The following is a 23,645-nucleotide window of genomic DNA, read 5'->3' as shown; positions in this document are numbered from 1 at the left end:
GTCTGGTCGGGTGGGTTGTCGACATGGATGCGGGCGCAGACTTCTTGATAAAGAGAGAGAGAGAGAGAGAGAGAGAGAGGGGCACGTCACACGTCGGTGATGAAACGGTACACAGTGCAACTGGAGTCGGCTTTCCTGCTCTGCCTGTAAGTGAAGGCAAACACACCCTAAAACACACTTGTTTTATTCTCCACATTACCATAATGGAACAATATCAAACAAAATTGCCACAGGACACAAAAAGAAGACGTACAATTAGCCGAGACCATATTCTGAGTGACAAATTTGTTTTTGTTTTGTTAACTACTCTGACTATTTTTTAAAGCCGCCACCAGAGGAAATGCATGTTGAGGCTCCGCGTTAGTATATTCAGCCGTGGGGATTGCTTCCTTGACTGAACGCACTGACCACATCTGAGTGTTGCACTCAACCAGTTACACACGTCTTCTGTCCGGGCTTTTCATCTAACAAGTGGTGACAGACTGATTCTGCTCTCCTTCCCTTTGCCTCCCTCCTCTCTACCTTCCCCGTGTTCCTGAGCTGACCAAAGGCGTTTAATGTTTTATTTGCTGAGTCTAAGGTTTGAAAGGATGGAGGAAAGAGAGAAAGGGCTACAGGGGCTTGTGATTCTTTTTCTTGGTTTCTTTATGTCTTTGCTGTTTGTTCTTGTATTTGTTTGTCTTTCATCATAATTTCTTAATTTCCACAGAGAGATTTAAAGCATCTTTTCCATATTTAATTGTTATCCTTTCCTGAAATTCATCAATTTTGTATTTTTAAAAACACACACACACACACACACACACACACACACACACACACACACACACACACGTCCTTCTCATTCTCTGATTTTCAAGATGGCTGGACCACCGACTCAGTTTAAATGGTTACTTTTAATTCAACTGTGGGCGGAGCCTCTTAAAGAACACTGCGCCCTCCCACTGCGGGGTTGGAAACACCCGTCTCGAAACACGAAGGTCGTAGCGTTGCTTGTTGGGTTTGGCTTTTTTGCCGTCATCATCATTTATATTTATCACTGTGTTCATGATTAAATTGTTTACGAGAGCTTAAAAATGTTACCAAGAGCGAAAAATAGCCTCATCATTTTCCTCTCAAAGCGCTCCACATGCACACATGCAGGTATTTAACTTTAAACTGTAAAACATTTTGCTCAATATTCCTGTATTTTTTCATATTGCATTACATTTTGCGGAAAAAAAAGAGAACTTAATGAAACTGTGTGGCCCTCCATTATCACAAGTTTATCTATACCAACAAAAAATAGTCTGTAAAGTCTGCACCAACTGTTTTAAATATGGTGGAGAATTGAGTCTTTGTTCAATTCTCTAAATGATGTGTCGACAAAGCGAGCAGCAGTGATTTGTGCTCTCGCTACTGTGCTCATTGAACTTCCCTTCCTGTTCCTTTTCCTAAATTATTAACCTATCATGAGTCAGAAAAGCGTGTGAACAGGAAGTCTAGAATGGTCAAATATGGCCGCCAGCTCCTGTTTGCTCCTCCGAGAGGGACTCTGGGTAGAGGGGCTAGGAACGGCTCTTGCTCTGTGTGTACATGTGCGTGTGTGTGAGTGTGAGTGTGCGTGTATGTGTGGGACAGGGTGACGCATCATGCGGCAGTAGTCTGAATATTTTAGCAGGAAACATTAGTGACGCTTTTCCCTCTCACTTTCATCATTCTCTCTCTTCTTGCTTTCCTTTCTCAACCTTTTTCGCTGCCTCTTTCTACGTTTCCCATCCAGTGCGATGAAGAACAACTATTAGAACACTGGTCTTTGCTTTGAGTGCAAACACATGGTTTTCTAGTGGTCTTTAGTGAATTTCTGGAGGGCAATGAAGTGCAACCCCCCAAATGTTTCTCCTTCCAGCTCTGGTTCCTCCGCCGTGTTCCCTTCAGGGGAAGATAGTCTGCAGGGGACTGTCAATGCAATTCACCGTCATCACGTGTATCTTCGGTTTAATCCTCTCAGTACGTATGTGTGCATGTGTGTCTGTATACCAGCATAATCCCTGTAGTACTCTATACACATTATGTGTTTGCATTTATTTCTTTATGAATTCAGCATATTAGCGTTCAGCATCGCTTTGTGTCAGAGCTTCCTCTAACGCCCTTTTGAGAAGAGCCATAAACACACATACGTACACATTTATATGCACTTCATCTGTCATACATCTTCATTTTTTCTATGTATCTCTCTTTCCCCCTGGTTCTTCACTCCTTTCATTGAATTCTTCACACACGTTTTGTAAGTCTTTCTGCTGGCATCAGTCTCTCTCTTTTTTTTTACTCATTTAACAGTACATGGGTTTCGAGTCGCATATGAAGAAGCAATGCATGCCTCTTTTAATTAGCATGAGCGCTAATAGCCAGCATTGCTAAACACACAAAAGAGCGTGCGAGGATACTCAATATTTTTCTCATTGTAACAAATCCCATTAAGAAAACAATGAATTGTTCCGACTAACTTTTTGCCGGTGTAGCCACAGCCTGATACAGCTTATTGCACTGAAAGACTACGTATGGAGGATAGAACGTGGTTTCTGTCTTTTCCTAGTGTTTTTTGACAATAACAAAAATGTAAAAACGACAATCTTCTCCTCTGACTATGCCACCGATGGCCAAACATCAGCATCAACAAATCTATCTTGTGTTAAAAGCAGTAACACATCAATGTGCAAGCAGAGATTGAGTTTGAAGAGATCCCTGGATTCTCCCTGGGAGGTGCAGCGCAAAACTGCAGAAGATTACAGCGTCAACCACAAATCATCATTCATGTATGCATTTTCCGTTTACACAGACGTTCACATGAACAATGGCCTGTGAGAAGCCACGGAGCTGTCGGAGCAAAAAGAGGAAGGAGAACAAAAGTGTTTCGAAGACAACTTCAAGTGTGTTCGTGTCTTTGTTGCAGTCGCATATGCTTTCAATATTGTTTTCATGAAATATCTGCACACACATACTGTACCACAGTGTCTCTAAATTTACAAACTTGTTGCCTTGGAAACACTAAGGTAGGCTTTCTGCCAGCTAGTTAACACAATGGAATTATAGACACGTGTTTGTGTCAGTGATGTGTGTGTGTGTTGGACACAGCCATGGAATTGTGGGTATGTTCTCTCCACGTGCTGTGTTGCCTCTCTGTTGTCTCGCTGCCAAGATACTGATAGCTTCAAGATGTAAAAGAGAGAAAGAGACTACGGGAGAATACAGCAAGGGGGAGAAGAAAAAAGACACAAAGTGGACAAAATGTGAAATAAAACGAGGCAGAGACATCGTGCTACTGCTTGCTTCACTGAAAACAAGCCCTGAGAATTCACAGGAGACTCACAAATCACCAGCACCGGTTTTAAAAGGCAAAGTCAACCTTCTCCAAGGAGACTATTTAAAATGAGCTAGAATGAGCTCAGTGCCATTACATGAGTTTATTACACGAGCAACATGTTCTTGTGGTTTGTGCCCGTCTGCGAGAGGCAGTTCAGAAAATACCCTCAGATGAGTTGAGAGTTAGAGCATTCAAACAGAAGTCTATTGAATCTTTATTATAGATAATAGATGAGATTATGGCGGATTCGATTTGATTTGATTCGATTATACTGTGCCAGAAGTATGGACACTCGTATCACATACTCCTATCTCATCCCAAAAGTATTGGTATTAACATGCTGCTATAACAACCACTGTCTTGAAAATGCTTGTTGGAACCTGGCTGCAATCTATTTGCTCCCATTGAGAGACATGGGCAACAGTGAGGTCGAGCATTGGTTTTGGGTGGGGTGATCCAATTAATCTCAAAGATGTTCGATAGCTATATGTAGGCCAGTCAAGTTCTTGCACACTAAACTCAGAAAACCATGAGGGCATGTTATGGAGAAACAAGAAATATCCTTCGCTGAACTATTGACAGAAGGTTAGAAGCATACTTGTCTAAAATATCCCTGTAGATTTTCCTTAATTGGAAATAGCCGAATACAGCCCCAGACCAAAAGTACGCAAAGTATGTCCATAGACTGTTGGCCATACAGAGTAAATAGCATACCATGATGACTTGTTTGCTAAACAGAAGATGAAATCTGTTTAAACTGAAGTCCTTTTCTCTAAAGCTGCTCTACTGCTTTTGTCAGCCAAAACCCACCAAAAAAATTAAAATATATATTTAAAAAAAAAAAAGTGCCGAGATCATGCAGCTAATCCTGCTAAGCTTTGAACAACGGCCCAGAATGCTCTGTGTGTCCGTGCCCACAGGGGGGAAAAGGAAAGTGAGAGGGAGTATGTTTGTGAGTGTGCGTGCATTTGTGTGTCCCACGGGTCTTGCTACCCATTGTTAGCCCAGGCCGCTAGTCTAAAACAGACCCCAGCCCAATTGCTCACTTGTGTGTCTCTTTCTAACTGTGCATGTGAATCAGTTTGTGCAAGAATATGTATTGCACGAGTGGGTATGTGTGTGTATGTCCGTGCATGTCTGTTTGTGTGAGTCTTCTCTGCATGTGACACAATATAAATCTTCAGATACAGCGATCCTAAATTGTCATTACCACAGGGAGCAGAAGACTTAATAATCTTTAGTGTGTATGTGTGTGTGTGTGTGTGTGTGTGTGTGTGTGTGTGTGTGTGTGTGTGTGTGTGTGTGTGTCTGCAGGTTTGTATATGTGTGTTTTAGAAGTACTGTATGATTATTTGTGTCCATGGAAACACAACTATGTCAGTGTTAGGAGACACACATTTTAGTGTGTGATCCATCTGAAATGATTGGTTGGTTTATTGATGTGTATTGGTGGTGTCAGTTTGAATTTAATATGAACTCAAATGTAACTATTTGCTGCTTTTCACATTTAAAAAAATATATGTATTTGACCAGGAGTGTCCTGGCCAACACAATGTGTCTTTTGTATAGTGTTATACAATATTGTCTTTTCATATAGCTTTAAATCAAATGTGTTGTATGAATAGAGCAAGAGCAAGCACTTTTTATAGTCGAAAGGATTTATCAATTGATGGATACATAAATTGATCCTTGGTCATTAGTTTCAGCCAGAGTAAAGTGCCCATTATTTGATATATTTTGAAATAGACTGCTGCTGTAAAAGCTGGAGGTCAAGGAACAGAAGGCTTTTCATTCTGGGTATAACACTTCATGTTTCATGGTGGTTTGTTCAGGTGGTGCAGTCTGAATGTGAAATAAGCCAACTGGATTGGGAAAACCTAGCTTGGGAAACTGAATGAGCAACACTCTCTGCTGGCTACGTAAATGTGGCCCTTGAGCAAGGCACTGAACATCTGCTGCTTAAGTTTCGCTGCTCCAAGGCCCTCAATAGAGGACAGTGGATGTGCTGACAATCTGCCCAGATGCAACCGTTTTGGATTCGAGGCCAATGTCAATATTTTGGGAGCAAACATTTCCAGCATATCTACATTCAAAGAGTTCGCTTCAGGCGAAGGAATCCTTTAGGGTGACTGTGTGTCACAACGTAGATTCCATTTTATTTTAAAGTTGGAGTGGCGTTGAAACTAGATCGCAAGACAGTAGATGTTTGCACCTTTCTCTGTATGAGTGTACGCCTGGCTTTGTGTGTGTCTTGTGTGTTTGTGTATGCGTGCGTAGGTATGTTGGGGGATTACACGTAGCCGTATAAATTCATTTGTTGAATGCTTATTAACCCAAGTGCCCTTTACTGTGCTTTTAGTGCATCAGCTTAGTACCATGAAATCTCCTTTCAGCTCCGTGCTGGCTTCTGTCTCTGTCTCTGACAAGCACACACACGCACAAGAAAGATGGCCTTGTGATAACAAAGCACTGCTAAAGGGTTTATGTTCGAAACGGCGGAGGGGAAAAAGAGTCTCCCCTTCCTCCTCCACCTCTCAGCACAACCCGTTTTACTCCTTTTATCTGTTAAAGCTCTTACCTGCCACCTGCTTCTATGCTCTTCTTCGCTCTCCTGCCCCGTCAGCCATCTTGGCTCCAGGCGGCCACCAGGGACCGTGCCCCTCGGGTCAGTTTCCTGCCAGCTGCAGGGAGATTGATGAATCAGAGGTTCCACGGTGGCTCCAGTGGGATCTCTGAGGGGGCCGGTGTGGGGGACAGGCTCCATCGAACACCAAGAAAGCAGAACTAATGGGCATGCTCTTGGGGGAAAGATGAAAACGGAAGGGGAGAGAGGTGTGTGTTTATATATGGGACTATGTTTGGTAGACGGACTGACTGACACACAGAGGCATCTGAAAATTGTGGCACAGAAGCAGATAGATAATATGCAAATTGGTTAAGAACAGACTGAATGAACAAACATCAAAGAGAGGAATGAAGGAAGACAGAGTGGTAAATAAAGAGCTGTAGCATGGAATACAGTACAAGGACCAGCAGAAAGACAGATGGATGAAAAAAATACTGCAGAGAAGTGGGATGAAAACAAGATGCATGGAGAAGGTGTTGGATTAAAGGACAGAAAGATAGAATGAAGGAGAAAAGTAATGATCGAAAACTACACTTTATATGCTAATGGCTCAAAAAGGTACATGCTAAAGATAACATTATGCCATATTTAAAAAATGTTAATGTTCATTTTAGATAGATATTTATGGCTAATGCTAATATGTTAGGAGAGGTAAATGTTTGCGACGATGCTATAACAGAAATCAATCCTATAGAATGATATAAGCGGCGATCATAGAGCCTCTCATCCTTCTGTCCCATCCTCCATTCTTACTTTCTTTTATCTTTTATTTCCTTCCATACTTCCTCTACTGTTTTAAAGCCTTCTTTTACCTGGTGTTGTTACTGTTATGATTCTGTCATTGGCTGTCATTGGACACAGACTGAAGGAGAGGTGTGTGTTTGGGAATCTGTTCACATGTTTTTATAGAATTTGTCCATGTGTGTCTATTGCAATGTGTTTGTGCGGCCTATTCACTATATATATATATATATATATATATATATATATATATATATATATATATATATATATATATATATATATATATATATATATATGTATATATATATATATATATATATATATATATATATATATATATATATATCTGTATGTCCTTGTGTCCAGACAGGCACAGTTTGACCTCTCTTGGGAGGAGTCTCTCTGTGTCTGGTCAACCTTGTGACATCACCCCGAAGCAGACCATTAGGAGACTTCGGCATACAGATGTGCTTGATATCGAGGGAAGAGGTTTTTGGCTGCCATGTTGACGAGCAGTGCTCCAAAGATAGCTGGGAAGCAGCCTAGGTTTACATCCACGCCAACAAGCTTATCATAATGCGATAAGAGCGGTAATGCAAATAAGGTGGGACCCATGTACACAGAAATTATGATAATGTTAATTTAATAATGCTAGTTCTAATGATTCATATTAGAAATTAGAAATAGTCCCAATTTCATTAGGGCATTGAAGGACAGTTTTAACTATGGTACACTTTTTTTACAGAGTTATGCATGGCGCTTATTATTTGCCATAATCAGATTAAGCGATGCTAATTTAGATTTTTGTTTTTCTCTTGTTAAGGGCATAACAAGCTGCCCAGCTGCAATGATGATCACAGATGCCCAAACAGGCTGAATCCATCATTTGCTCGCTGCAGTGTACGCACGAAACAGCCGACTGCGTCTCCAGTTCACCTTTCCAGGAGAATTACTCGCCAGGATGTTGTGTTCATTGCCATGGACACAAGCAGCCACTTTTCCAATGAGTTCCTCATCTTAGTTTAGCTGCGAGGTTGTCAGCTGTGTGTCTGCCTGCCGTACTTTGTTTTCCACCAGTGTATTGCAAAGAGAGAGAGAGAGAGAGAGGGGGGGAAGAGATAGAGAGCTTGTGTGTGTAATGAGAAGCTTGAAGTTAAAAGCAACCTCATAGCTATGAAAGTATGAGGGCACAGCTTGTCGGTGAATACATGCTACAATTGGTCAAGAGTGGACCCAAGCTAATAACATTGAAGGGGGTTAACCCCAAAGTTATCGACTCAAGTTCAAACTGTGCTGACCTTTAAGCTAAAACGTGTATTGTGTTTAAAGTGACAAGCCGCTCTTCTGAGTTTTGCTCATCTTTTTAACTGATAGGATTATTCAAAATTCCTCTTGTCACTTAAGGGTTAAACGGTTAATTCTCTCAAATCAGATCTATGTAAACCTGGCACATGCTACAAGCCTGCACACAAATATGTCTACCATATGAGTTTGAGTTGGCGCTGGAAACAGGAAGCAATGTGCAATAGTTGGCTTGGTTGGCACCGGGAGGCTTAGTAATCCACGATAGTGACTTATCATCGTTGGGTTAAACTCTGGATCACTTGTTTTGTGACGGAAAACCGCTAGAAACCTACCAAACATTCTGCTGCTGTTTTTTTCGCGCTGTCTTGCAGATTTTCTTTCTATACCAAGCCCAATTCCTTATCTATTCCCCAACTGTACAAGAGCTTCTGCACCACAATGTATTTGATCCAAAGTAGCCCGCCAATTAGGTATAAAGCCATGTAACGTAAAGACGAATTCTAAAACGATGAACGCGTCAAAGAAATGTGAGAATTGTTTGTTTGGAAGGAAAAAAGGATATCCATACCGTGTTAGTGCAATTAGGTGACCGTGTACTTGTAGGCAGGAGAGAAAAAAGCAGAGAAAAGTCAAGCAGAGCAAACAAAGCGTGATAATGATGGAGGGATGGATTGCGAGAGCTGGTCAACGTGCCAGACTCAGCAGGGGTTTACATCACAACGCTGGATGGAAAGTTAATGAGAGGCCAACTCACAACACAACACAACACACACACACACACACACACACACACACACACACACATGCGCACAAGGGGTCCAAAGTTGAGCCAATCTAAATGATTCAATCAAAAACTAACGTTGGCGTGCAAACACAGCTTTTAACAAGTCACTGGTGCTGACACGCACACACTCAGATAACACTAATGCACAAAACCATACCCGAAGGCATCACGCACAGAGAAAGTTTGCAAAAAAAGTTATCGTAGAAAATGCCTCAGACAAAAAAAAAGAATATAAAGATGTGTGTGAGTTAAAGGCAGAATGGATAACAGATAAAAACATACAGACAGAGAGAGAGGCAGAGCATGTCCTCGTATTCAGATGATCTATGTGATACTGTACACTGATGTCTGGCCAACCAGTGTGTGTCTCTGCCTGTCTTTGTATGTGGTTGTCAAATATCCATTATCATTCATGGCTCATCACACACTCCAATATACGCATCGCACACACACACAGACAGCATGGACACACTGTGTAGTAAGAGACAGCAAGGGTAAAATGACAGCAAGGAGACTCAAGAGGCACTAGACTAATTTTATTACCCCTCTTTCCTCCCCATCTCTCGGCGTCTCTCCCTCAACTCTTCCAATGCGTCTTTATCTCTCCCCGAGCAGCGGTTGCTTTCTTCATTCAGGCTGCCGGGCTGCAGGCAGCATCATGTGTGACATTAAAGGTAACTGAAGGAAACGTGAGAGAAATCATCACGGCGCGTGAGCCTGTGTGTGTCTTTCATTTTTCAAGATGTCAGGGATAAACTGCAGATGTGGGTACAGATGTTGACTTTTTTTTCTTTTTCGTTGAATATGGAGTCCTATTTATGAGTTAAAGTTTCTCTTTTTCTCTGAGCTATTTTTATTTGTGTTATTTATATTTTTTCTTTCTTTCTTTCTTGGCTCTTTCTAGCTCTTTTAGTTTCTCTTGTCTTTTCTCCCCAGGCATGTGCCTGTCCAGATGTTTCTTTTAGCATTTCTAATGTTTATTTTTACTCACTTGAACTACCACCTCCTTCTGCTTATCAAGTATCAGGTAACATGTTCCAGTAATTTGTTCTGAGTACAACATGATTGTATCACTCCACACATATGTAATTGAATAGGATGAACAAATCCAGGGTGGTGTTCATTAAAAAGATGTAAGCTCACAATTCACTTTGTTTCATTTGTCTAACAGGATTATAAAATCATGTAAAATAAGCAGAAACTGTGATTATTCACTTATATGTACCATTACTTTTGTTGCTGGATTAATTTGATTAATTTAGTTTGATTTGCCCTTTTGACATCTTTTTAAGATCAGTTATTTTAAGTTGCACACTTGGGGGTGACTGTATTTCACAGTTGTGCAGTCAGGCCAGTGCCAAGGAATTATGAGCGAATATGTATTTTACTCTTCAGTATAATCTTTTTATTTTCCCGTGTGGTGTGACACAACTGCGACTTGTCTCATGTGATTGTAGTTTGACTTGGAATTTACCTTAGTTTCTCATTAATCATCCTTAATTTAAACTTTGGTTGTTTGCTAGTTCTGTGTGAGATGTGTACATAGTGCTAACATTCACAATGTTATATACATTCACCTGTACAAACCGTTGTTTGCTCCCATTTCTTCTTCTTTGTTTGCAGTTTAGGAGTTAGTCCTCCAAGCACTGTTTGAAAACCAGAACCAGAGACTTATGAAATAAACATTTGAGAAGCAACATGAGTACGGTTTCCCTTCAGGGGCCTTTCCTCAGCCCCCCCCCAGTACGACACCCCAGGGTGTGTCGAGTAGCCTTCCAAGTACAAAGTTCCCTTACGCAGTCCTTTTAGAGGTAAAGTGAGGATAAAGTGATGCATGTGGTAAAAAGGTGGAACACATGCCCACACACTCCATCACACACAGTTATGCAACCAATACAACTTTGCATTATAATGCTGTTGTATACTAACACACACGGTTGGAATTCTAAGTAAAAGCACGGATGAGCTGAATGTTTTTTGACCCCTCAGAGTTGCATTAAACCGATCATTACAAGTTGACCGATCTTATTGCTGGTCTTACTGTTTTAAACACAGCTTTATATGGAGGTCAACACCAGGGCTGCGAGGCTTCAAGTGTGTTCTTCTTATTAAGAACATTGCAGACTAACTGTCCTTGTGATTCCTTTTAGTGGTGACATTTCCCTGCTCTCCCTTTTCCACTCACTTCATAGTCTTTGACTGTTTTAGCACCAAGCAATATTCCCTCTCTCGTCCCACCGGAGCCGTTCGCTCTGTGCAGCAGTTTGATCCAGTTTGGTAAATGGTAAACGGACTTCTGAGTCTGTCAACCATTTAAAGAGCTATACACTCCATGTTATCGTTAACCCCTTCACACACCAACATGCATACACGGATGGCACTGAAGGCTATCATGCAAAGTGTCACCTGCACATGAGAAGCGTGGGGTGAAGTGTCTTCACCCCACGCTTTGACTTGGACCTGAGCAGCCGTCAATCTTCTGATTGGAAAAACGACCCGCTCTACCTCTAAACCACAGCCACCCCAAACACCAGAGCCAGGTCTCTGCAAGGATGCGGTAACAACGGTCACCGGCCTCTCCGTTGGCCGCGGGCATCGTCTCAGGGCTATATGCCCTACGTGTTCCAGAAGTGAAGACCAAGACAACAAATGATGACAGAAATGTCGCGAAATTCACGAGCTCTCCAGGCCGCAGCATGCACATGCTAAGGTGTACCCTAATTATGCTGCATTGACTGGTGGATGTGGGAGTTGAATGTTCGTGCGCTCTGAGACAGTGACCAGGCTCGCACATCTGACACATGTGTCAGATGTGCGAGCCTGCCTGCCTGTGTGTGTGTGTGTGTGTGTGTGTGTGTGTGTGTGTGTGTGTGTGCGTTTTTCTTGTCGTTAATGATGACCATGTACAGTAAGTAACATGGCCACAAGCCACATCCATTGTGTCCCCCACTGTGCTGACGGGGAGAGTGTAGGTGGTGTGTGTTTGCTTTGATTCGTCTTTGATCATAGGAATATCCACAGCGCGCACAGGCAGCTCAAAACAGAACATATTGTCACTCTTGTCGCCAAGGTGAGTGAAAAATGACTTTATTTCCGCCATAATCTGATATGCTACGGGACGGAAGAAAGGCAAGGATAGATAATGTATTGGTTATACAGAACAGTGCTCCAGGATTATACATGTATATTGGTACGTATGTATCCAGAAAGGGCTTTACTTTCCAGGATGCTCCCTTAATCAAACCAAGCAGCCCGCAACACAAACCTCTCTGGTGTTTACAGAGCAGAGCGCGGCAGACTCATACAGTATTACTGATATAGTGTTGTGTACATAATGCACAATTCAAGAGATGCTATCGCAAGTTATGTTTACTAATAAATCCTTGCAGGATGATGCTGGTTTGAATAAATCAGCGTAACCGGTCACAGCAGCAGCAGCAGCAGCAGCAGCATCATGGCCGATCAGAGGAGAGTGAGAGAGCGAGCCTTGTTAGATTATATAAACCAAGTCCACGGATACTGATCGGCTGATAACGTGTTTCCGACTTCAGTGCTCTGCCTGAGCTAACGCGGCGCTCCACAAGTTCACGTCACTCTCCATCCTCACACTTGTTCCTCCGTCGTCTCCCCACATCTTGTGATCGCATGGTGACACTCTCAGTTCTGACCTCACTGCCTGCCCGTCTGTCTCATACAGCGTTGAGACATCCTTGTCTGTTTGTGTGTGCGTTTGTGATACCGCAGACGAAAACCTGGGTATTCCTGTCAGTTTGATGTGTTGGAGGTTTCCCAGAGTCAGAGAGAAGAAGTGATTGAAAGAGGAAGAAAGAGAATGCAGAGGTCGAAAGGAGACGAGGTGAGGACAGATCCTCTGAGGTTTCCACTGTGGAGGAAGAAAGAGAGAAATAGTTTTCCTTTCTTCTGTCCTCATTAATAACCCTGTAAGGCTTTTTAATGGCCTTGCTCAGCTCTTTCCCTCTATCTCTCCTCTTCTACTTTTTCTCATTTTGACCCATCAGCTAAAACGTGCGTGAGTCAAATCACATGTTAAACACCAACAAAAGATGAGTTGGTAACCTTTTTTCTCCCCCTCCTCTCCTTATCTTAATTACTTTCTTTTTATATTTCACTTTACACTTTCCTCAAGTTCAGTTTGTCTTTTTATAGCGTGTGGGTCTGTGTTTCAACAGTGCTACTATGGTAACAGCAGGGAAGTGGGTGTTAGCTGTTAATCCTGTTTGGGTGTCATGATGGCATTGCAATGGCACCCAGTAGGAGAGCTACTCAAGCTCCCTTCTTTTTAATCGTGTTTTATCAATAAGGATTTGGGAGGTCAGGGGGTTAGAGGCCGAGTTTGGACTCAAATCGCTTCATGTTGTGCTTCCATGTTCTCCACAGTTCCTCAGTTTCTGCTCAAAGAGACATCACGGACTCGTGCGTTCTCATAAAAGAACCAGAGATCTCTAGTTTCCATAGTTCCCCACTTCCCCTGCTATTTCTGTGTTCTGAACGACTTCAGAAAAGCTTTTTGTCATTCACAGAATTAAACTGAGAATGAAAAGCATAATGACGTAATTCTTCATAAGAAATACCCATTCACTTGATACTTTATACATTTTACTGAATAACTTACATCATGCTATAAAGCTACTACAAAAAAGGAATATTTTGTGTCATTGTTTCTGTTATTTCTTTATGTTCTATAAATAATAGATGAAACAAAACTAATTGAAGTGGATGTTTAAAGCTGCACTATTCAATACGACTGGATTAACACTATATCAATGTAATATGTGTGATCTGAAAAGGATTGCTTTTGCAATATTATGGGCCTAAATGACCTCAAATAAATAAAAAATAATGCATCTGTTGCATAGTTCGGTTACTTTAGTTTACATTGGACATTTCTAAATTGAAATAGACATTTCAGGACACATAATAGCCATGTAATGAAAGCATGTTACTTACTGAGGGGAATTGTTATTGATTCCAGCTGCCATTTGACATAATTGACATATCATTTCCAGCGCTCTCCAGAACATTTTCACACACACCAACACACACATGTCCCTGTTTTCCCATTGTATCTCTGTTTCTCCATTTTCCCCGTGTTGTGCTCCGGTCTCGCTCTACTGGACATTAATAGATAAGAGTGATAGAGCAATTCTCAACGCACATCTAAACACAAACACAAACACACACATACACACGCACACACAGACACACAAACACACACACATTCACAGACGGGGCTTTTCCCGCGCTCTGCAGTGAGATAGACTGCTGTGATTGGTTCTGATAGGAGCAATACAACCAATTCAACATGGAGAGAGCGCAAGCGGGTCAGCCGCATAGAGAGAGAGAGGATTAGGCTTTGTCTTCCAGGAGGAAACTTGCTTGAGATTTTGGATATTAAAAAAAAAAAAAGAGAGAAACACAAGACATGGAAGTTATATTGTTTCTGTTCAGAAGTGAATGATTTCCTGGTGCGAAGCTGTGCTGCTGTTTTTCTAAATGTTTACCCATGCTAGAGAACACATGCATATGTAAATGTATATATATATATAATATATATATATAATACATATAATATGCCGTTTTCGATGTGTAAACATAAGGGTGTATGACAGCTCAAGTAGTGTATTCTATCTCCTTCTGACTATCATTTAAAGTTTAAAATGAAAACCGCACTGACGTGGCCGTCGGCCCACCCTGCGTCATATCTGAGGAGACCATATGTCGTCACAGTGGGACTCACACACGCGCACATCTGTGGGCACATACACACTCATGGTCGTGTTTGATCTCAGTAGGTAAAGGGCTGAAAGGCAAAATCCAGTCCCCTCTCACACAGAGCACATATCCCACATTGTCGCTGTGTGTGTGTGTGTGTGACGTGTGTGTTCTCATGTTGCTGACGTTGTGACTACTGGGTTCAAATTGTGTTTATTCACTTCAGTCACTTTTACAACAAGGATTGTGTGTGAAGGGAACAACATGGAAGCGCACATGGCTGTTTGTTCATGAGTGGCTTAAATATTTTGTATTTATTTGTCCTTGAGTTTTTCTGTGTTTGCACTGTCCACACAATCTACCACTACCATCATCACAACATCCTCTAAGCGCCTCATTGAGCAAGAATAAGAGAAAACACAGTTTGTCTATTTTTGTGTACTGAATTTGTTTTCTTCTTCTTTAAAAAAACAAACTAATGTTATCGTAAATTGCAATTTGAGACAGTGGCTGTGGGGACAGGGAAGCTTTCCTTGATAATCCAAGTGTGATGCAAGAAAGAGAATCTGAAACGATGCTCACTCCAGCCTCATGTCGGGAAATCCTGGGAACCCTCTAATTGCAAGTCTCACTTGGCAAACCACTGAGTGAAACGTCTTTGGTTTGTCATTCGAGGCACATTTAGGTGGCTTCTCAGGAAGTGGATGATTACAGTCGGTATCTGATTGGTTGATCAGGTGGTTGTCTGTGGCACAATGACACCAGTATTGCTCTCTTCATTTATTTGTCTCAGCGGTTTCTCTATTACTTCAACCCTTCCGTTCATCCCGCCCTTTTTGTATCGTCCTGTTATGAGGACAGGATCATTGATTGGGAGCACGGAGAACACACAGGGAGACATGGGGAGGCTCGAGGAGAAAAATAAATGGACCAAAAATGAGAAGAAAGAGAGCAAGGACAGAGGTGGAGAAGGGGGGAGCAAGATGAGCGAGAGGGGAGGGCACCGAGTAAAAGAATGTGCGAACAAACACAGCTTCACTTATCTGTCTGCAATTACAGGGAAGGATTGGGATGACAAAGACAGATGAGGTGATGTACAGCTGAATTACACAGTGTTTCATTTCTCATGTTGGCTCATTTCTGACACGCTTGTCCTGTATAAACACAGTATGTCCATTTAAAGACACAGAGCTGTTCCTTGATTGGATGGTTTAACTCATTTCCTCAGTTCCTAATGTTGAAAGTGATTCATTAATTTCAGTTTAGTGGGCTGTGTTCTTGTTTTGTGTGTATGACTGAATACAAGTGCAACTATACTTACTCTATATTCTTGTAATTCTATACCACCTCTCAGTCAGCCTCCCTTCCTTTTAAGTCACAACAGCACGATCAATCCAAGACGCACATTAGATGACTAACACACTCACATGCTCCGTACCATGAGTCATGCAATGAGTTGTGGAGTATAGTAATCTATCTGTCAGTTTAGCGAGCAGCGACTCTGATCTTGATGCACTACAGTGATCTGTGTGTTTGTGTGTCACTTCACTTTGTCTTCATCTGTACCTCCGTTTGTGTGTCATACTGCATGTGGAGATTTGTAAGCGGGAGTGTGTGTGTGTGTGTGTGTGTGTGTGTTGTGTGTGTGTGTGTGGATATGTCTGTGTCTGTGTTTGTGCGGGGCGGCTATCCAGCATATGTCTTCCTGCGCAGTGAGGCAGGAGAAGTCGTGATAAGTCAACACACACACACACACACACACACACACACACACACACACACACACACACACACACACACACACACACACATCAGAATGCAGAACTGAAGAGGTAGCATTTTACACTTGAGACGGAATAAGAAGAAATAAGGGATGTGATTGTTAGCTGGGATGGAGGGACGGGGAAAACAGAGGAGGAAAGTGATCATTCTTTACCCTTAACCTTGGCTTTTCATTTTCCCTCTTTCCATACACTATCTTGCTCTCCTTTTCCTCCTGCCATCTGCTTTTCTTCTCTCCTTCTCCTCTCAATGGTACTTTACCTTTCCCTTCAATACCAACTAGCATTCACACACATGTATGCACGCACTCACACACACACACACACACACACACACACACACACACACACACACATTGGCTGTCTGTATGAGATGATTTATGCTCCTGAGTTCTATTATTTTTGGACCAATTACTTTGTTTCTATCTCTCCTCCTCTTTACCATCCTTATTCTCTCTCTCGTTCACCTTCTCTCTGAGTATTGTCCCCTGTGTGTATGTCCACCGCCGTCTGTATACAGACAATATTATCTTCAATATGGGTGTCCTCCGATCTCCGTATAGGTCAGGTTGACTCCAACTTTGGCTCTGTGGATGTAAGACTGGATTTGTTTGTGTGCTGTGTGATGGACTGGTGGTGAGCGGTCCAGGCTATTTCCCAGCCTTCCTCCCAGTGCAATGTGTGCATGCTGTAAAAGACCTCAGACCCTGTAATCTAGGACAGATTAAGGGGATTATAATAAAGGAATTGCTAATTTAGAAAAAAAAAAAAAAGCTTAATGCTTGCCCAGTTACTGTCTGTCAGGCATTTCAGGAGTGATGATGTTTGTAGACTAAACCTGGAGGTGGACAGATGACGGATGATGTTTTTTGTGAGTGAAAGGGACAACGACTGATTGAGTGAAAGAAATAGCATTTGACACGTCAGACATGTTTCCATACACCCATTTTATTCACTACTTGTTTTGTTGTTTTGGTTCCACTTTGTTTGCTGGGGGATTAGAGTTAATAATGCCTACTTCTGACCAAACCACACTGTAGCCACGTTGATTTGCTCCAAAGTGCCTAATTTACATTTCTTTTTTCGGGACATTTCAAGAATGCAATTTATATCCTCTCGACAATTAAATGGGGACAAAGCCATTGAGAGAGCATGTGACACGTTTCTGTGTGTGTTTAGAGAGAGTTGGTGTAGTTAGGATGTGACAGTCTGTCAATGAGATGTGTTAATCTGCATTGTGAGTCCCAGGAGGGTACTGGAAGTTCTCTCGACAAACAATTAGCCTTCTGTCTAGCTTTTCCTCGGTTTTTGGGTCTGAACACCCCGAGCCGATCTCAGAGCATTAATGTTGGGGGGAAAAAAAAAACACAGCCAAACATGCCCATATGTTCTGCACCGGCGTGAGAGGAAGTGCCATGGCATCTGTCTATATTTGACGAAACAAAATGCCATGGAAAAACTGAAAGAATTGACTCGTGAACCATTTTTCACGATCTTGGACACAACAGACTCACAACTGCAGGTGATGTTGAACAGCCACAGACGGATTGTGTGTCCGGGTTTCCGCCACAGGATTCCCTCCACCTTGCCTTTCTCTAGTATGCTGTATAATCAGCCTCTTCCTCTCTTTTTCCTTTGTTTCTCTGTAAACGTTGATACTCGGACGGCTGGAGGAAACAACGGACAGACAGAAGAAAACTCCAATGAGTTTAATAAGGCATTTTATAACCATTTGACCAAAAGGTCACATGAACACACAGTAGTAAAACTCTGGCTGTTGTGCAATTGAGGCACAGCAAATATGCAGCATGTGTGCTGGGAACATTAAACACACAGTAGGCTATGGTTGTGTGTGTCCATGAATCTTAATCCACTCTTTAAGGTGATCTATCTTCCTTTAAAGGGTCAGAGATTACTGATGACCATAATACTATCTGATTTTCTCTCACACACACACACAGACGTGTGCAAGCGAAAACCTTAATCAAACATAATCCCAGTTCAGAGGCCCACAGATTGGATCTTAGGTCGGTTAATGAGACTCATGTTGAGCATATGCTGCTGGCATGTTAATCGCATTTTCCCGATATGTTTGGATTCGTTGTCTTTCAGCGACGTCATTCAAAGAGACCCTCGAGAGGCGTGACAAAAGACACGCGACGTCCAAAACACAAGCACAGCGTCTGTGGGTTCCACTGGCCTCGGTGGAATTTGAAAGCGGTGTCAAACTTTTGGTTGAACCGCTGGCTTTTAACTGCAAACACTGTACCTGTTACTTCCTGTACATTCATGCTTTATTCATGCATTGAGACCTGTTTCTCCACGCAGTGGGAGTCTGTGGAGGGAGAAGAAAACACATTTCTCACTTCCTACTCACAGGGCAACTGACAAAGATGACTGACAATATACATCAGGCGTCACAACCGTCAAGGTTTAAAACTGCTTTAAGAATCTTTCTCGACAGAAGTCGTAGGTGTGTATAAAAGAGCGTTCATTCATCTCTCCTCCCCACATTGGAAGATTGCCACATGTACCGAGACACATCATAAGATAATATTTGACATTATGAATCTGCAACTCTTCTCTTATGTATTGTCAGCTTTGATTAAACATCTTTATTTATCCCCATGCTGTAGTAATTATAACAATAACAAAAATACAAACCAATCTTTGCTTACTGACCCAAAACATAACCCCGACTTCGATTAAACAATAAATAGATAATGAAGTTTCATCTTTTGCATCGACTGCAGTATTAATTTAGTTGTACATCAACATCCTTTTTTTTCTGTGACTATGAAAAGACAAGCATGAGTCGGCATCGACGTCATTAAACACTGTGACTATATCAACATGCAGCACTGCAGATGAGATTAAACTCAAAATGTAGTGAAAGAAAATAAAAACAGAATTGCTCTTTATTTTCATTGACATGCAAAATGAAGATGACGAAATATTACAGACTTTTCAATGTAGCAGTTTTTTGTTTTTTTACTTTTTCTTTTGCATTTTCAACACAGCAGAACCATCCTTGACATTTAAATCAACATAACAAAATAAAATAAATAATGAAAACAATAATATTAGTGTCATTAGTTTAGCTTATAGCGAGTATAAACGCTAACCTTTATAAACATCCACTCAGTGAAGCAGTTGTGTGTCCTGTTCTCAAAAAATACAAAAATGACAACTCACTGAAACTGTCAGCTGGTTAATCCACTTCCAGACTGCACATGTTTTATATACCAAGTATTGCGTTGCATGTTGTAGATAGCAATGAAAGTTTAATGAGCCCAAAGAGCTGTGCAGCGTGACGGAGTGACACACTACCGTCTCGTATAAGACTCAGTTAACGCCGATCAACTGGTGCTGAGCGCTAAGTAAGAATATGACATTGATCACTGGAGCAGCCAAAAACACACAATTGCACACACATACACAAGAGCACGCGCACACTGTCATACAAACGCACGCAACACAACACATGGGTATACGTGTGCACACAGAGACGCACAATAGGAAGTCTGGATGCCGACAGAAGAGTAGTAATTAGGACTATGCGCTGTGGATATTCTTGGTACAATACTGATCAGTGTCATCCATTGTGTGTGTGCTTGTGTGTGTGAGAAAGAGAGTGTGTGCTGCTGCGGCTGCAGCCCACAGTTTCCATGGTAACATAGGAACCCATCTTGGTCTCTATGGTAACTTCTGGTTGGCACCCACAGTGATGGAGAGAGACATGAAGAGAGGGATGAGGGGAAGCAAAGACAGGAGGTGACGTAGAAGTGACGGACGAGAAAGAGAGAGACAAAAAGATTGGGGGGAAGTTGGTGAGACTGGCTGTTAGGTTTCTCCTCACGTTGGCTGCTGGTTCGGTTCATCAGAAAGGTCGTTTCTGACGACCTCGCTAACATCAGCCATCACGGGATCACGAGTGTGAGTGCAGTCTCTTGGAAAAGTGATGAGGAAAAGACAGAATCTAAAGACGTGAATCTAAAGCATACAGACCTTGAAAGCACTGTGAAGAAATGTGTGAGATCTGTGAGTGACGTCATATAAGCAAAGTCTAAACAGGATGAGAAACAGCCGCGGTCAGACAAAAAGTTTAGGCAGTTTATTAAAACCACTTAATTTGCTCATAATAACAATACTAACTTTTAGATTTGATTAGATTAGATGTTACTTTATTAGTCCCGCACGAGGGAAATTTCAGGATTACAGCAGCAAACAGGGTAAAGTGCAAAAGAGACATAGTAAAAAATCTCTAAGTTATAAATAATAACATATATTATGTTCATACATATACAGACGGAATAAAAATATACCTGATTATGAACAGTGTATTAATATTGCACAGGTTGAAGTGATTAAAGTGACCAAAGTGTTTATTAAATCCCTCATTGCATAGAACACAACACTGTGTTTTCTCCTCTAAATAAGTTTGAATAATCTTGACATTTGTAAAACATCCGTACCATTGTCTAACTGCTCGCATTTCTTGCGCTGTCTGACTTATTTTTAGCGATTTCTACAATATATTTATCACAAGTAAGGAGCAAAAAAAAAAAGTTTGAACAAACCAGAATTCTTCTGTACGTGTGCATCTGTTCATCAGTTACTCTACTAAATGTATCTTTCCTTCTCCTTCCCCTCAGTTGCATCATTAGCCTGCTAATAGGACGTACACTAGCAATGTGCACAGCTCCAGACCCGTGTACTCACTGTAGTCTCACTGCGGTTGCTGCATCTGAATAAATCATAACCGGATGATGGTAGTGTGTTACTGTACAGTTGTACAGAAAGGTTTCCTGTCTAAGTGGCGACAAGGCAGACTCGAGTGTGGCTGCCTTGCGTTTCCACAGCTGTAAGGGGTTTAAATGTGCAGCATGATAGGGAATTAAGGATTAAATACAAGATAAAGTGCACGAATAGAATATTTTTGATGTAAAAACATGTGATAGTTACTCCTGCTGTTTTTGCATTTTAATGTTTAGTTGTAAAAGTCTGTTTCAGGAGGTTTTTTCCGGTTCTTGTTGATCTATTGAAAACGTCACGAAAGGAGCACACACACGCACACACACACACACGCACACAAACTAGGCTACTGTGTGTCCATGTTTTGTTTTTTTGAAACAGCTTAATGGCTAATCCTGTCTTGCAGCACATACACATACACAGAAGGTCATGGCGAATGGAAACATTGTCCGCTGTATGGTCGAATGTCGATACCGTAATCTGATTGGCCGAGTTGATGGATAGGCGGTTTGGTTGACCTATCAGAGCTAACTGAATTATTGCTCCCACATACTCACCTTTCTGTCATTCTGTCTGCCTTCTTCTGTCTCTTTAGTCTCTCTCGCTCTGTCTCCCTCTCGCTCTCTCATCTTTTCTCTCTCACGTCTTTCCAGTCACTAACCAGATTAGTTGGCCCCTTATGGATTTTTGCCCTTTATGGGTCTGTAGGAACGGAAGGAAAGGAGATAGAGAAGTGCGTGTGTGTGTGTGTGTGTGTGTGTGTGTGTGTGTGTGTGTGTGTGTGTGTGTGTGTGTATGTGTGCATGTGTGTGTGTGTCAGGGTGAGCTGTTCCAACCAGATGTTTTTCTCTTGTTTTATTCTCCTAAGCGCCGCAATGTCTGCCTGTCACCGGCAGATACACAGCCTGAGTGTGCGTTTGTGCATGTGTTCGAGAGAGAGAGTGATGGAGAGCTTTTGTGTATTTGAGAGGAAGGATAAGTGTGGGTGTGTGTGTGTGTGTGTGTGTCTGTGTGCATTTTTTAGATTAATTACTTCCGCATAGACTACTAATTCTCACTGTGTGGTGGAGGGTCTGCAGTACGAATGATGGCTATAAAAAAATCATCTCTACAGGCTCTGAGACTGACACGAGCACACGGATGGAAAAACGGTATTTTATGTGAAAATCTTGATCTCTGTCTTTAAGCTGAATACTTTTGTGCCAGTGAAGCAGATTCGATGGACTTGAATTGAAATGAGAGGGAGGTTAGCGCAACGGAGACGAAAGGCAAAACAAGGTGAAGACGGCTTTCTGAGTGGCCCATTCAGGTGCAGAATCCCTTGGCCTGAAATCAACTCGCCTTTCAAGTTGCCCGTCTTTCAAACTGTTGAAATCCACCGTCTTATAATTCACGTCATTCCCTCCACCGTCGAGCTCGCTGAGCATTTCTAAGTGTGGGAAAAACACCTCCAAATCATAGCCTGTATGATAATCACATCATTAAGAACAAAATCAAAGCATGATTCTTTTATCAATATCTGCAAAGTGCAATGCGGCGTCAGCTGCTGAGAGGAAGACACTCTTTCACATCCAACTTAAATAACCATCGCTCTAACCGTTAGTTCTTAGAAGTTACAGATGTGACAGCGAAACCACAGCTGCTGTGTCAGAACGGCGGCTACTTGGAGTGGATGACTGATTCCCATGGTCCAGAACATGTGTGGATGCAAGTTGTTTGTTTAGCTGGACCGATGTGAGACTCACATCAGTCTGATCAGCAAATCTTCATGGAGCCATTGTGTGTGTTTATTTAGAGATACTTTGGAATACAAATAATGCTCCGTTTGAGGAAGTTACTCTTGCACAGGTGTACAGATTAAATTGTCATTTAAAAGACCATTTTGTGGTGATTTTTTTGCAAACTTTGACAGCTGAGAAGCTTTTTTTTTTGGAATTTGGATACAGAAACTGTGTCCCTTCAGTCTCAGGTTCAGCTGGTTCCGGGCTTTGAGTCTGGAGAGACCTGGTTGGCCTTCTGTCCCAAACCTTTGGCCCTCTGTAAGTGTACGTCCATGGGGAAACAGAGGGAACAGGAGGAGGAGCAGTGACTGAGATGGAGGGATGGGGATGGATGGATGGAGCTAAATATATTTGTACTTTTTGTAATAAACTATTTACCTCTGAGGGACGGTGGATGAAAAAACATGTTTTGGTTTTGTTTACAGCTTCTTAGTTTTTCCCCATCTTCATGATGTTATTTCTGTTATTCCAAAACAAATGTAAAAAAAAAAAAAAATACAAAGTAGATATGATATGATTTTGTGAATGATGAATTGTTTGTGAGTAGATGATGGTCAGAAAGTTACATAATTCTTTTTCTGTCTCAAGGCCATTTTAGGCCATTTCCCAGGACCCTCGAAGGCAGAGGTCATCACTTTGACAACAATCACTGAGGAACTGTAGTTGTGTGTGTGTGTGTGTGTGTGTGTGTGTGTGTGTGTGTGTGTGTGTGTGTGTGTGTGTGTGTGTGTGTATACATGCACACACGCGTACATTCCTATTTAGATGGTAGCCTCTTCGGACAGGAAGAGCG

General features: G+C 41.8%; 1 protein-coding gene across 5 annotated transcripts in view; it reads left to right on the top strand.

Annotated features, from left to right (window-relative positions):
- The window catches only part of cacna1c (calcium channel, voltage-dependent, L type, alpha 1C subunit), a 174,273-nt gene that overhangs the window by 76,496 nt on the left and 74,132 nt on the right, over positions 1-23,645 (top strand). The gene's annotated exons all lie outside the window — the stretch shown is intronic.

The sequence above is a fragment of the Clinocottus analis genome, unplaced genomic scaffold (assembly GCF_023055335.1).
Source record: "Clinocottus analis isolate CAN_PGR_092001 unplaced genomic scaffold, fCliAna1.0.p SCAF_20, whole genome shotgun sequence".
In the NCBI taxonomy this organism is placed as follows: Eukaryota; Metazoa; Chordata; class Actinopteri; order Perciformes; family Cottidae; genus Clinocottus; species Clinocottus analis.
Note: the sequence above shows the minus strand (reverse complement) of the source record. Positions and strands in the feature narration are given on the sequence as shown.